Consider the following 13,607-nt stretch of genomic DNA (forward strand, 5'->3'; position numbering starts at 1 on the left):
CCTGGCTCGGTTTCACGGTTTCGGGTAGTTTTTTGCAGTTCCGGCACGGTTTCGGTGTGGAAATTTTCGAACCCGAACCAAACCACGGTTCTAAAATCAACGATTTTGATTCGAGTAAATTCTCATGGTTCCGGTTCGGAACAGTAACCGCCGGTTACGGTTTTACAGTTAATCGCCGTAACCGTAAACCTTGAGCACCTCTAAGGAGAGTATCGATTTTATATGTATATTATTTTATTTAAAGTTAACAAAATTAGAAAAAAATATTCTCGAGACTATTTTCTGTGAGCATTATTTAACAATCATTCGTTCATGTATAGAGGTAAAACAACAATATATAAAATAAAATAAATACAAATAGAGTAAAATAAATACGAAATACTACTAGCCTATATTACTGGAGAACTGCTGTCCAGCGTTAAACCCTTCTCTCCAGCGCCTCCTCTCCAACGGCGTTAAACCCTCACAAATTCTCCATCGCCTCCTTCTCTCCTTCCCCCTCGCAAATTGCTCTCCGGCGCCGGAATTCTCCAACTCCGCCCACGCCTCTATCTCTCCCCCCTGCTTCTCCATCCAAAATATTTCAAACTTGAAGCTCCTCCAACGCCGCCAATGGGTGCGAGCACGGGAGTTAACGAAGAAGAGAAGGTCGTAAAATCGGCAAGGCGGCCGCACCTGGCGGAGGAGAAGGACTATGAAGCTCTACGAGAGATTTTCAGCCACCATATTGAATCATTCGACCATATGCTAGACAACGGCCTCTATGCCATGATGCAGAACGTCAAACCCGTCGAAGTCCTCGATCCTGCAACCAAGCTCAAGCTTAGAAATATCCTTGTGATTGATTTATAATCATATTCCGTTGAGTTTTAGTTGAGTTTCAAGTTTGGGATTGATTTTTGGTTGCTTTTTCTTTTCTATGATTAAATATGACATCAAAATTGTAGCTTGAGGTGGAAAATTGTTTTCTTGGTCATGTTTTGAGCTTACTATGCTTTGCTATAGTTCAAGTTTTTATCCTTATTGGTTGATTCTTAACCCCGACATACTTTGGCTCTCTGATCCGGAAATATTTGAACCTCAAAAGGAGTTTTCCAGGGCTATGACAGATCCATTATATCCTTCTGAGGTATGCATCGTTACGATTTGGTATCTATATCCAATCAAACCCTATGCCAGAGGCTAATGCTATATCTGTGTGTGGCTGGAGCAGTGTAGGCAAGCAAAACTCTCGTATTCTGGGACATTCATGGCGTATTTGAATTTTCAGTACGGTAATGGAGGAGTCATAAGAGATAAAATTAGTCTTGGGCAGTTTCCTATCATGTTAAAGGTAATTGATATGATAGCTTGATGCCCAATCTTACATTGGGGATGTTTCATGTTTGTTAAGCTCTATATTATAACTTGAGTTTACAGTAAAATTATCTTTTGTTTTTAACTAGTATTGATCCTTATTTGACAAATACTCTTAGAATAGAAGAGAGAAACTCTATGTAGTAGTACCTTGTTTGACCATACTCGTAGAAGTTGTCCATACAAATTATGGTTTGAATAGTAGTACTCCCTCAATCCTCTAAAATTAGAGACTTTATGAAAGAGATGATTTAAACAGAGAGTAATAAAAATAGGTGATTATCTCTAAGACATAGTGTGATACTCCTTAAGAGCAAGGCATGTAAATTGGTTTGATCTCTAGGTGTGAGCTCTCATTGAATTTGTTAACGCTTCTAAACTTGAGTACTTGACACAACACTTTTGCTTTTGTGTAGTCCAAAAAATGTCATCTTAGGGCGGCAGAAACTCCCAAGGAATTGGTTTCACTCAAAGAAGAGCCGTCAGAAATGGGAGGGTAAGTATGTTGCCCCTTTAAATGAATCTTTAAGTTCTGGACATTATGTAACCTCTTTACCGTATGATTGTGTTTTCTTCAGATACTTTATCCTGAATGGACTTGAGAGAGTTATTTGTCTTGTGGTACTCCCAAAGAGAAATTATGTAAGTAAAATCTCTTATCCCCTAAGTGTACGTTGCTGTAGAACTTTTTTATTGTCTATTCACCTTCTTGTAATATTACATAGCCAACGAGCATGGTGCGGAATTCTTTTTGTGAACGGCGTGAAGGTTATACAGATAAAGCAGTAGTCATAAGGTTCTTTCCCTTTCTATCTCACTGTTTTAATTTGTTATTGCTTCAAGGTGCATATTTAGGAATCTGATTTAGTAGATGTAGTGGGGTTTTGTATGATGCTTTGCTTTGTCATTTTTTGTTCTTTCCCTTTCTATCGACCATCATATATGTCAGAACTTGATGCTTAAAATTTGTGTAGCTTTTAGTCGACAGCCTCATTGGTCTATCTCATGGTTATATTTGGTTGTGGTAGGCATGTTATGGGCTTTTATTATGCCAAATGAAAAAAGGTAATACCCGTTTGGGTTCCATCTTATCTGGGTATGGTACATACATGCTCACTGTTGTTCTTCAAATTCACACGCTCATTGTTTTTCTAAACTTCTATGAAGACTCCCTGATACTTTTCCAGTCGCAAATCTGTTCCCCTATGTATAGTTCTTTTGAACTCTGATATTTTTTGGTATTCTTTATAACGTTCAGATGTGTTAGAGAAGACCAGTCTGCCGTGTCAGTTAAACTATACTACCTTAATAGTGGGAGTGCAAGGCTTGGGTTCTGGTGAGAACTTTAGTACTTAGTGGAATTTTCTCATATGGTGAAAGTATTTGCTTCCTGTTGGAATCATATTAAAGGTAATGTGCATTTCTCTGATTTACTCTTGAAGATTCACTGCACCTGTCGTTTTATGTGTTACAAATAAGTGTAAACTTATACATGTCTTTGGTTTTCTATTCATTGGTGGATAACTTTCAGCTCGTACTGTTTGTAAATGATTGACTAATGACTATGGAGTAAGTAATTTGGTAAAGAATCATTTTATTGATTATCATTTCTGCAGTATGGTGGTCAACTGGTCATTTTAGATTGAATGGAATAAAAGAATCATTTGAATAAATTTTGTTTCTGATTTAGATAAATATGGGATTTGTAACTTTATATGAGAGAGCTTTCTCATAATGCTTGCCATGACTCATCCCTATGCACTCTGCACTATGTTCCGTACGAAGTTATGATTCCTGTCCTAAGGTTGAAAATCAACTATTGATTTGGCTTTCGTGCAAGCTATGATACTTCTATAGGCTAGTTTAGGAAATCAGAGACTGGGTAAAAGGATAATGGATTAGTGTAGGAACACTGCGGGAGCGAAATTAGGGGGCAATGCAAGACGATTAATAGTTAGGCCAGATGTAAATTGTTGTAATTTTTATAAAATTATTAAACCACAAGATCTGTTAGTTAGTATTAACACATGGTCTCGGAGGCTCTTGGAAAGTTTATTGGCAAATCGTTGCTACTGCTTCTGTTTTCCTCACATTCTGCTCTATGTAGGCTCTGACTGAGACGACTGATCATGAAATCTATGTGAGTTTAACATCCAGCTACAATGAAAAGTATGATCGAGGAAAGGGATCTGTTGGCACTCAACTCATCGGTGAAAGAGCAAAAATTATTTTGGATGAGCTTCAGCATTTCTCTCTCTATACTCGCACTCAGTGTATACAACATATTGGTACTGAGCCATAATTACACTCTGTTTGCATTCCACATGAGCTTATTGCATTTGTGTTCTAAGGCTTTTGTATTACCAGGTGAGCATTTCCAGGCTGTTATGATGGGACTGGAAAAACAAAGCTACTCTGATGTAAGTTCATGTCTTCTATGGCAATTTTTCTTGCTGCTCTCCCTAAAGGATACAAAGTAGATCAAATTACATATCTCATGCATTGAAACCTTTCATATTAGACTCGGAAATCATGTATCCGAATGTGCTATCAAGCTGCTCGCATCCTCTGCTCTCAGTTGTGTCTGCCTTGGTTTTGCAGGTTGCTGATGCTGTGTTAAGAGATTACATATTTGTCCATCTAGATGACAATATTGACAAGTTCAATCTACTCATGTTAGTGTCTCTTGTTTCTGCCTCGTTTTAGTTTTCTCGTAGACAGATTTTTTAAGATTATCTGCTGTTTTTTTTATTTATTCCATATTTATATTGACTCACATGACATTTTCTTGCTGATTCAGTTTTCAATTTAGTTTAATGCTGCAGAAATTGTTTTCTTTGGTAGACCAGACGTCAGTACCGGACAATCCTGATTCTTTACAACATCATGAGGTTCTACTGCCTGGCCACCTAATAACTATTTATGTCAAGGTAAAAGCTTTGGTTTTTAGTACCCATGGAGACATTTTTTTCTGGATAAATTCAATATCTATCTGGTTTAGGATCTGTATGAACTGTTTTACTCCATCCTTAAGGTCCTTTCTATGTAATTGTTGACGTATCACTGGTTATATAGGACCACATGTTACAATTCCAACGGTAAAAACTAAAAAGAGGACTATTATCATAATATCATTTCTCAGAGAAAGAATGTGTGGAACTGCTCTGTGAATCGAATTGTCATGGATGCCATAGTAGTACTTCTAGTATGAGCGAGGAACTATTCTCGGAAGTATTCATGTTCACTCATAAACTTCCATTTCACATGTGCCTTGAGTTGCGAACCTGTTGCAGACTAGTTATACTCCTTTTTAAGGATGAGCAGACAACCCTGATAAGGAAAACAGCATAAAATAAATCCCTTGTTTTTATCCTCTACTGATTCTGTAATTAATACGGAGTATAACTTTAATTGAGTTGTAATTGGTACTCCCTCCGTCCCGCTGAAGATGACCCACATTCCTTTTTGGTTTGTCTCAACCAAGATGACCCATTACTAAATCTGGAAACACCTATATCCTACTTTATTCCCACTCTCTTTCTTTACTCTCTCCACTTTACACACAAAATAAAACTGCATAAAATCCCATGCTGCCAGGAAGGGGTCATCTTCCCTGGGACGGAGGGAGTACTAGGCAAGTACCCTGGAATTGTAATTTTGCCACTGCCTTTAGTTTCTAAGAAGCTTTGTGTTGGTAATATGTAACTGTTTTGTTATCCTCTTCATTTTTCTAAACAGTTGGTTAAATTGTCCTTGAAGCAGTGGTTTGTGTTTTATTACCTAATTGGCTTATTTGCTGTAACATTATAAAGAAATTTCATCAACTATCTCCGAGAATATTTGTTCTGTTGATTTCTCTAGCATCTTTCTGGTGTCCTAGTTTTTCTTTGGGTAATGTGGCTCATTATTTATCGTAATTTGTACAGGAAAAATTACAAGATTGGTTACTGAGGGCAAAACGATTACTACAAGACGAAGTCGACAAAGACAACAAAAATTTTGAATTAAGCAGTGGTATGCTACACTTCCCATAGAATATAGCTTGGTGTCCTTTTGATTTTGTTGTGTGGTATCTGTGGTTTTATAGATATGTAGCAATACATTTATACAGATGATAAAACTTCCTTGTAGTCTTTCTAGAAGGTGTAAATTGCCAGATAAATCATGGTCTTTGACCAATTTTGCAAATTCAACATGGATGATAGATTTGCTACAAACAATTAGTAAACTTTACGGGAATAAAATGGATAATAGATTTGCTAAGAATAAAGTGGTGATGATGTCATTGTAATGTTTTGAAACTTCCGTGTAATATGCTGATCAGTCAAAAATTGTCTATGATAATGTCGAAATTATCTGCTATTGTCATTTGAACTGTTATGGAGTCTTGTGCTCAGAGCTTGAGGATATATTAAGAATTGTAAGATATCTTCTTGTCCTGACATTTTATGTGCTTTGAATATGTTAATGGCAGTGACAGATGCTAGGAAAGTCATTGATAAAAGTGGTCCGAAGCAAATTGGGGCAGCTATTGAAATTTGCTGAAGACCGGAAGGTTAAACACACAATCAGGTCTAGATTTACAGCAGGTACAGAAGTAACAGGACTCGCCTTCATTATTGTATTAAGTCGCAGCTTATGCACATTAAAAACATTTGGAATTTAGTCATGTACCATTTCATCTAAAAATATATCTTGTGATTGTTATTTGAGTATCATATTGTGTCAATATAAATTTGTAATTTTTCCCTAAATTACTGGAAAAGATGAGCAAACTCTGCTTGTTGAAATAACAGTCTTTCCTTTCAAATGTTTCACACATCACACATGCTGAATATTTATAGATAAATTGGTTTACCATGCCAGATAAGATAAGTACCACATATCTTCGCAATAGAAATGGGGAATAAGATTATTAATTGGTAAGTTGATTGTTTTGATTCGAAAGGATACATGAATAATTTTATTAAGATTCTTCACTTCATATGTAGTATCTATCAAACTTTTGGTGTTTTTATTATCATAAGCGTGCTAAAAATGTCTTGTGCAATTTCTTGACTATAGAGAGTAAGCACCAAACCATTGTAAAATCACATGGATACATTGTATGCTTTGTGGGCCATACTTATCTCTGATATGAACTACTATTACTTAGAACATAGTGTAGAACCTGGAGTATCTCTAACTTCATTAAGCATTACACCAGCCTCTTTTGTCTAAAATTTTGCTTTTGAGGCTGCATTTTAGATCAGATTATATATCTTTGTTACGTTACATATGGCTTGTGCTGGTGGGAATCACTAATGAAACAAATCCCAGCCCTTCTATTTGACTATGGGGCACTAGATGTCACCTTACTCTGATTATTTTATTGATTCTTAACTCCATGAAACATTACTAATTTTCTGTTGGTCTTTGTTCTATTCTCGGTTGCTACTTGCAGAGAGCTGGGATGACAGTTATGGCTGAGAGATTAAACTATCTGCGTTTCATTTCACACTTTCGAGCTGTTCATCGAGGTGCTGCATTTGCTGGGCTTCGTACAACAAGCGTTCGGAAGTTGTTGCCTGAGTATGCGCTACTACCCTATTACTTGGAGATTCTATGGATATATTTTCTCTGCATGTTCTTCGTCTTCTTCATGTCGTTTATCTGTTTCCTACTTAATGATATATGTGCGGTGCAGATCTTGGGGCTTTATGTGTCCTGTTCACACACCCGATGGTGAGCCATGCGGGTTGCTGATCCATATGACTTCTTCTTGCCGTAAGTACTCACTTTCAATGTATATTTCATCTGGGGGTTAAGAGTTATTCTTTCCACTCAGTGAATTGGAAGGTCAAACATACTGGAATTTGATTACTAGAAGTATATGAAGATTTAATCAGTTCCAGAATTGCCATTACTATGTTTCTAAGAAACTATTCTGTATTGAGTCTAATGACAGTCACAGCAGATAGGAACAAAAACAACCAATCGGCAGCAATTTAGAATTTACGATACAAGATTGCTTATGAATGAGTTTTATAGGCTTACTACTTTAGTGATTCTTCTGTGGAAATAAATTGAATGTGATGGCATATATTACTCTTTGGCAGGGTTAACTTCATATTATGATTCAAAAGGGAAATTGAAAGACTTCCTAGAAATCCGGAAGTCAATATCAAAAGTTTTGGTAACCATTGGAATGACTCCAGCATTGCCGAAGCTTCTGCTAGCTGGCCCTCCCGAAGTACTTCCTGTTCTTCTAGATGGTCGTGTAGTGGGTTCTATTGCTTCTAATATAATAGAAAAGGCTGTCTCCCATATGCGGAGCTTAAAGGTAGAAGCTTCAGAGGTGAGTTATTCATATTTTTTCCTGATCTATTTTGTTTTATTTTGAATTGCACCATTTTATTCTTTAAAATGTTGCAGATAAATGAAGATCCTGATGTTGATTATGTTCCTTTGAGCGTGGGTTCATAATTTTTCCTGATCTATCTGTTTTATTTTGAATTGACCATTTTATTCTTTAAAATGTTGCAGATACCTGAAGACCTTGAGGTTGGTTATGTTCCTTTAAGCATGGGTGGAGATTACCCTGGCTTATATTATACCTGTTCACATCTGCATCTAGATTTGTTCGTCCAGTGCAGAATCTCCAAATACCTTCTGAAAAAAGCAATAATATTGAGCTCATAGGTCCCTTTGAGCAGGTGGGTAGAAGCTCTTTGTGACATTGCATTGCCTGTCTGTATCTCTGTGATACATGAATAGGCTGAAACTTAAATTTTCTTACTTATCTGCAGTATCCTCTATCAAGATTTTGCAAGCTGTAACATGTATGTGTGCTTGTCTAGGTTTACATGGAAATAAGTTGTCCTGATGGAGGAAATGGTGGAAGGAAGGATGTTTTTCCTGCAACTCATGCTGAAATTCATCCAACTGGAATATTGAGTGTTGTTGGAAATCTTACACCTTGGTCTGACCACAATCAGAGTCCTCGTAATATGTACCAGTGCCAGGTTTTTCATCTCTACGAGGATTAATATCTTGCCCTTTCCCCATGCAAAGTTTGCATTTTTAAACTTTTCAATAACTTGAACAGATGGCAAAACAAACAATGGGCTTTTCTTGTCAATCTCTAAACACTCGAGCTGATCAAAAGCTGTATCATCTTCAGGTTAGCCCTCGTTCTTTCATGCCCTCCAAATTGGTGGCTGTGAATTCTTCCATGTGCTTTCCTGTGATCCTTAGCTTATGAAAGGGTTTTATGTCTTGTATTTGAACATTTTTGGTGATCCTGGTTACATTGAATTCAATTGTATATTAGTTTAATTCTAGAAATAGATGTTTACAAAATGGCTGTTGTGGTTGACCCAACTTTGTTTAGCATAAAATTTGTATATTTTTGGCGCCTCTGAAGTATATATGCATTAGTATAGTAGTTAGCAGAGTGATCAGGTTGCCCATTTGCAAGGTCGAGCACTTGAGAGTTTCAGCAACTATGAATCTCAATCCATTTTTATACGTAATTCGGAATTCTTCTTTGGCCGGAAAGCGTTTTATATATTCTGCAATTGGTTTTACTTTCTAGAACTGCTGAGAATGAATTCAAAGAAACTGGAGTTGTGATATTAAGATCTTTGCCCTATTATCGTGGTGGTGAATTAGTGTATAGAATATAGCTAATGGCTTAAACAAGCAAGAACTCCTTCTTCGCAAATGGAAGGACACTTGCATACTCTAATGTGCAGCGGAATTATCATTCTGTCACTCCATCAATCCTAATATTATGGTCCATTAACTAATCAGGAAGTTTTTTCTTTGTATTAATTTCTTACTCTAATGTGGTTTATGCCACATATTTGGGTTAAATGTTGGGGTATTTTCTCAATCATTCTTTTTTAGGACATGGAATGATGTCTATGGATGTCACACAAAGTTTGGTATTTTCCCAAATATTTTTATTTTAAGTTGTAATTGAGAAACTTTATTGAATAACTTGTGCAAGTTAATTTTATTTTAATTTTAATAAATTGAGCCTTCTTGCCTAAGGAGTTCACTTATTCTATATTACTGATGTGGAAGTATGGTTGGTGAAAATGCATGTCAATGCTTAAGTTTCACTTTCTACTGTAATTGTGAGTCCCTTTCTACAGACCCCACAAACACCAATTGTGCGGACAAAGACATACAATATCGATGATTGTCCACTTGGAACTAATGCAATTGTAGCAGTTTTAGCATATTCCGGGTAAAATATTGTTTCTTCTTTTCCCGGACCACCTATTAGAATATGGTTTCATTTAATTTCTTCTTTATTTCAGATATGACATGGAGGATGCAATGGTTTTAAATAAGTCATCTGTGGATCGTGGCATGTTCCGTGGATACATATACCAGGTCTACCCAGACTTTATCATCTTATTTACTGAAATGCAATATGTTAATATCTTAGTTTGAATAGGATATCTTTTAGAATCTACTACAAAAATGCTTAATAGAGTTCAGAGAACCACTATTTTTCTGTGTTTTGAGAGCATTTAGTTTATCGTTAATCTCTAACAAAGGTAGAGATGGAACAATTGTTTTGTGTAAGTGAGTTGGTTCAGCCGCAGAAAGACATGCCAAAGGTATGAGGCTCAAGCCCGCCATGCTGCGACCATTATAGTTTCTGTTTACCTGATCAAATAAATAGAAAGGCATGGATGGAAAGAGTTAACAATGTTCAATAGGTTATGATGTTATTTGAGTAGGTGTCTTTGCCCATAGAAAATAGTTTTGTGTTGTATGGATTTGATATTTTCTTGTTACTTTCACATGCTAAAATATTTTGAGAATGTAATTTATGTTTAGTCGCGAGGCTCGAGGTTGATTAAACTTTTCTACACTGAATGAGTTACTGAGGCACAATTGTGAAGTAAGATGGAATCAAAGTAAACCCCAGGGCTCTATTAAAAAAAATGTCAACTTAAAAAGATTATAATGTGTTAATAAATCATCCTTAAAATAAAAAAAAAAGTAAATAGCAATTCATATGAAAGATGAAGGGGTTGCTTCTGTAGTGCCACTGCCAATATTCTTTTAGAAATAGTGAATGGTTACAAGTTCATATAGATTAAATGTGTCACACTAAGTTGTTGCTTTCGAAATTGTGCTGCACAAAATTCAGATTGTGTATGTACCGATGGTGAAGATTGCATAGCACCTTTTAGCTAGGAGGAGTTTGCTGCTGACATTTACGATAATTTCATTGCAGACAGAAACAGTTGACTTGGCTGAAGATAAGTTCAGGGCAGATTGCTTCCAAAGATCATTTGGGAGAAGCAATGTGGATAAATCAAGTCATCAGTTTATTGACTCTGATGGTCTACCATTTGTTGGGCAGGTAGATAGTGTATAGGCGTATTTCCTTCTCAGCTAGCTAAGTGAATCTTACTTAAGTTTTTTGTAATTTCAGAGCATAGGTCCTGGTGATCCATATTGTAGCGTTTATAACGAAGTTACAAGTTCAGTATCAACTAATAAGTTAAAAGGTTCAGATCACGCATATGTGGACTATGTTGCTGTTGATTCAAAAAACAAAAAACACTTGCAAAAGGTAAGTAGTACACAATTTCGACTTATAAAATATTCTTTGTTTCTTAATATATCTTCAGATAAAGGTTGGGTACATTTTGTTGAAATATCGTGTTCAGTTTTCATCATGTAAATTTTAACATATCACTTGTTACTGTTTGAAAATCCTCATATCTGCCTACTAGTAGTATTCCTTATGGTAAGCTTGTATTACTCTGATAACTGGTTTGCTCATTCTTTATGCAGGCAAATATTCGTTTTAGGCATCCGAGAAATCCAGTTATTGGTGATAAATTTAGCAGCAGGCACGGTCAGAAGGGTGTTTGCTCTCAGCTTTGGAAGGATACTGACATGCCTTTCTCTGGAGCCACCGGAATGAGGCCAGATCTTATCATCAATCCTCACGCATTTCCTTCTCGGATGACAATTGCTATGCTTTTAGAATCAATTGCTGCTAAGGTATGTGCACGTAGTGAGACATCTGATGTTCGATATCAGCAGACCTTGGCCTGACTTGAGTATTTTATCGTGTGTGGTTGCAGGGAGGCGCCTTGGATGGAAATTTTGTGGATGCTACACCTTTTTCGAGCTCAATGAAAAAGTCTGACGGGTCAGAATCTGACAGTTTACTAATAGATGAGCTTGGTTCGCAATTGGTTAAACGTGGATTTAATCACCACGGGTTGGAGGTATTGTACAGTGGCGTTTATGGGACGGAGCTGACATGCGAAATATTTATTGGGCCTGTATATTATCAGCGTCTCTGTCATATGGTTTCCGATAAATTTCAGGTACGAAGTTCTCTCTCAGAACACAATCAGTTGGGAATTTCCTACTGGCTCGGTTCTCAAATGTCATATCGTATTTGTTTGTTCCCAGGTTCGTTCCGCAGGAAAAATTGACCAGGTGACAAGCCAACCTATCAAAAGAAGGAAGCGCGGTGGTGGTGTGCGTTTTGGGGAAATGGAACGTGACTCCCTTCTAGCACACGGTGCTGCATACCTCTTACACGATAGGCTCCACAAGAGTTCCGACTATCACATTGCTGACGTGTGCTCCCTCTGCGGAAGCATCCTGACGACATCACTAATCCAGTTGGATCAGAAAAAAGTACGCGAAATGATTGGTATGAGGCTGCCTAGCAATGCTCCGAAAAAGGTTACGTGTGTTTCCTGCAAGACTAGTAAGGGCATGGAGACCGTTGCCATGCCATACGTTTTCAGATATTTAGCTGCGGAATTGGCAGGCATGAACATCAAAATGACACTCGAACTAAGTAACTGAGCCGGAGCTTGAGTCACAAGTGCTACAAGGGAACCTTATGTTTCCCGGAAGCAGTATTATTACACCGTTCGATGATGGCAGGAATACGATGCAGTGTGTAGAATAGATGAGCATTTTTTCTGCTTCAACCTTGCTTGCCTCATTGTCGATTTTGTTCTGGATTCTCAATTCAGCATGTCCTGATGTGTAATGAGGTCCAAATTTTTAGTGTAACATTGTAAACTCTTGAGTTTATTATGTTTCGATTTATTCTGATGAATTATTCTTGTATCGTAATTTTTTCTGGTGATATTTATAAAATTGTTGATCATTAATGTTATTACATGCTTAAATGTGTATGGATCTAGAAAGTCTTTTAATATTTCTGGTTTCATTTCATTCTTAACTTGATATGTTCCAACAGTTTGTTGTTGTTATAAGCACGCTTTAATAACCTCATTAAATTATTAAATGATATAAAAAAAATGAATTTTATGATAGTGTGACTAGAGTATATGAACATGATTTAGGATTATAGCTTCTTGATGATTGGATAAACGATATTCAAGGGATAATTATCTGTGTGTTTGCTAATAATAGCATTTCATGCCTAAAGATTAATCAATTTTCATTGATTGCTTCTAAATGTATATTTATTGGAATAATATAATACAAACCACGTTTTGCAACAGAAGTTTATAATGTGCATCTTGATAAGTCAACTTTGGGTTGCTTGTCCCTTTTGTTTAGATATTAATTAATCTCATGTATGGTATGGTACCTCCTACAATCCAAATATTAGTATAAAATAAGTTACTTGATATTTTTAAAAATTGACTACAACAGTGCAATTATGTTGATATCACATTTTGTAATTAATTAATAGTGATCTATGCAGCTTATATTAGTTAAGCATTATAAATTTAAATCATATGGTATGTTATATGTACTGATTGTACATGTGATTGATAATTCAAAATAAAATAATATCAAATCATAGCTTATGTTATCTTCCTGGCTAGTTCCTATATTCGATGGTAGGAGTATAATCTAATAGTAATCCCAACGTGTTTTTCATTTCATTTCATTTTTTCAGAACTTACAAGAATTGGTTAGTGGAAGTAATATTTAATTATGAAAACAGTCAAAAGGATACATGTCATGACGTGTTTTCCATATCATTCTTTTAATAAATCTCTGTTTCACTATGATTGGCTAGTAGCATAAATTATTACACTTGTTAAAAAAAATTATATTTTCCCCATCATGCTTTTGGTTTATTTTTTTAGAATTGTCAAGTGGGTGTCAAAGCTATATAAATACACTTCTACACAATTCTACTACAACTGCAATCATCAAAAGTGGTGAAAGTTGAACCCTAAACTTCCTTCACTCATAATCTCTCTAAACATGCTAAGTTTGCTCAA

General features: G+C 36.2%; 1 pseudogene; it reads left to right on the top strand.

The window, feature by feature from the left end:
- The first annotated feature begins 405 nt into the window (after nucleotides 1–405).
- On the top strand, nucleotides 406–12,520 carry LOC121761598 (annotated as a pseudogene).
- Nucleotides 12,521–13,607: the final 1,087 nt, after the last annotated feature.

This window comes from Salvia splendens, chromosome 13 (assembly GCF_004379255.2).
Source record: "Salvia splendens isolate huo1 chromosome 13, SspV2, whole genome shotgun sequence".
NCBI classification, from domain to species: domain Eukaryota; kingdom Viridiplantae; phylum Streptophyta; class Magnoliopsida; order Lamiales; family Lamiaceae; genus Salvia; species Salvia splendens.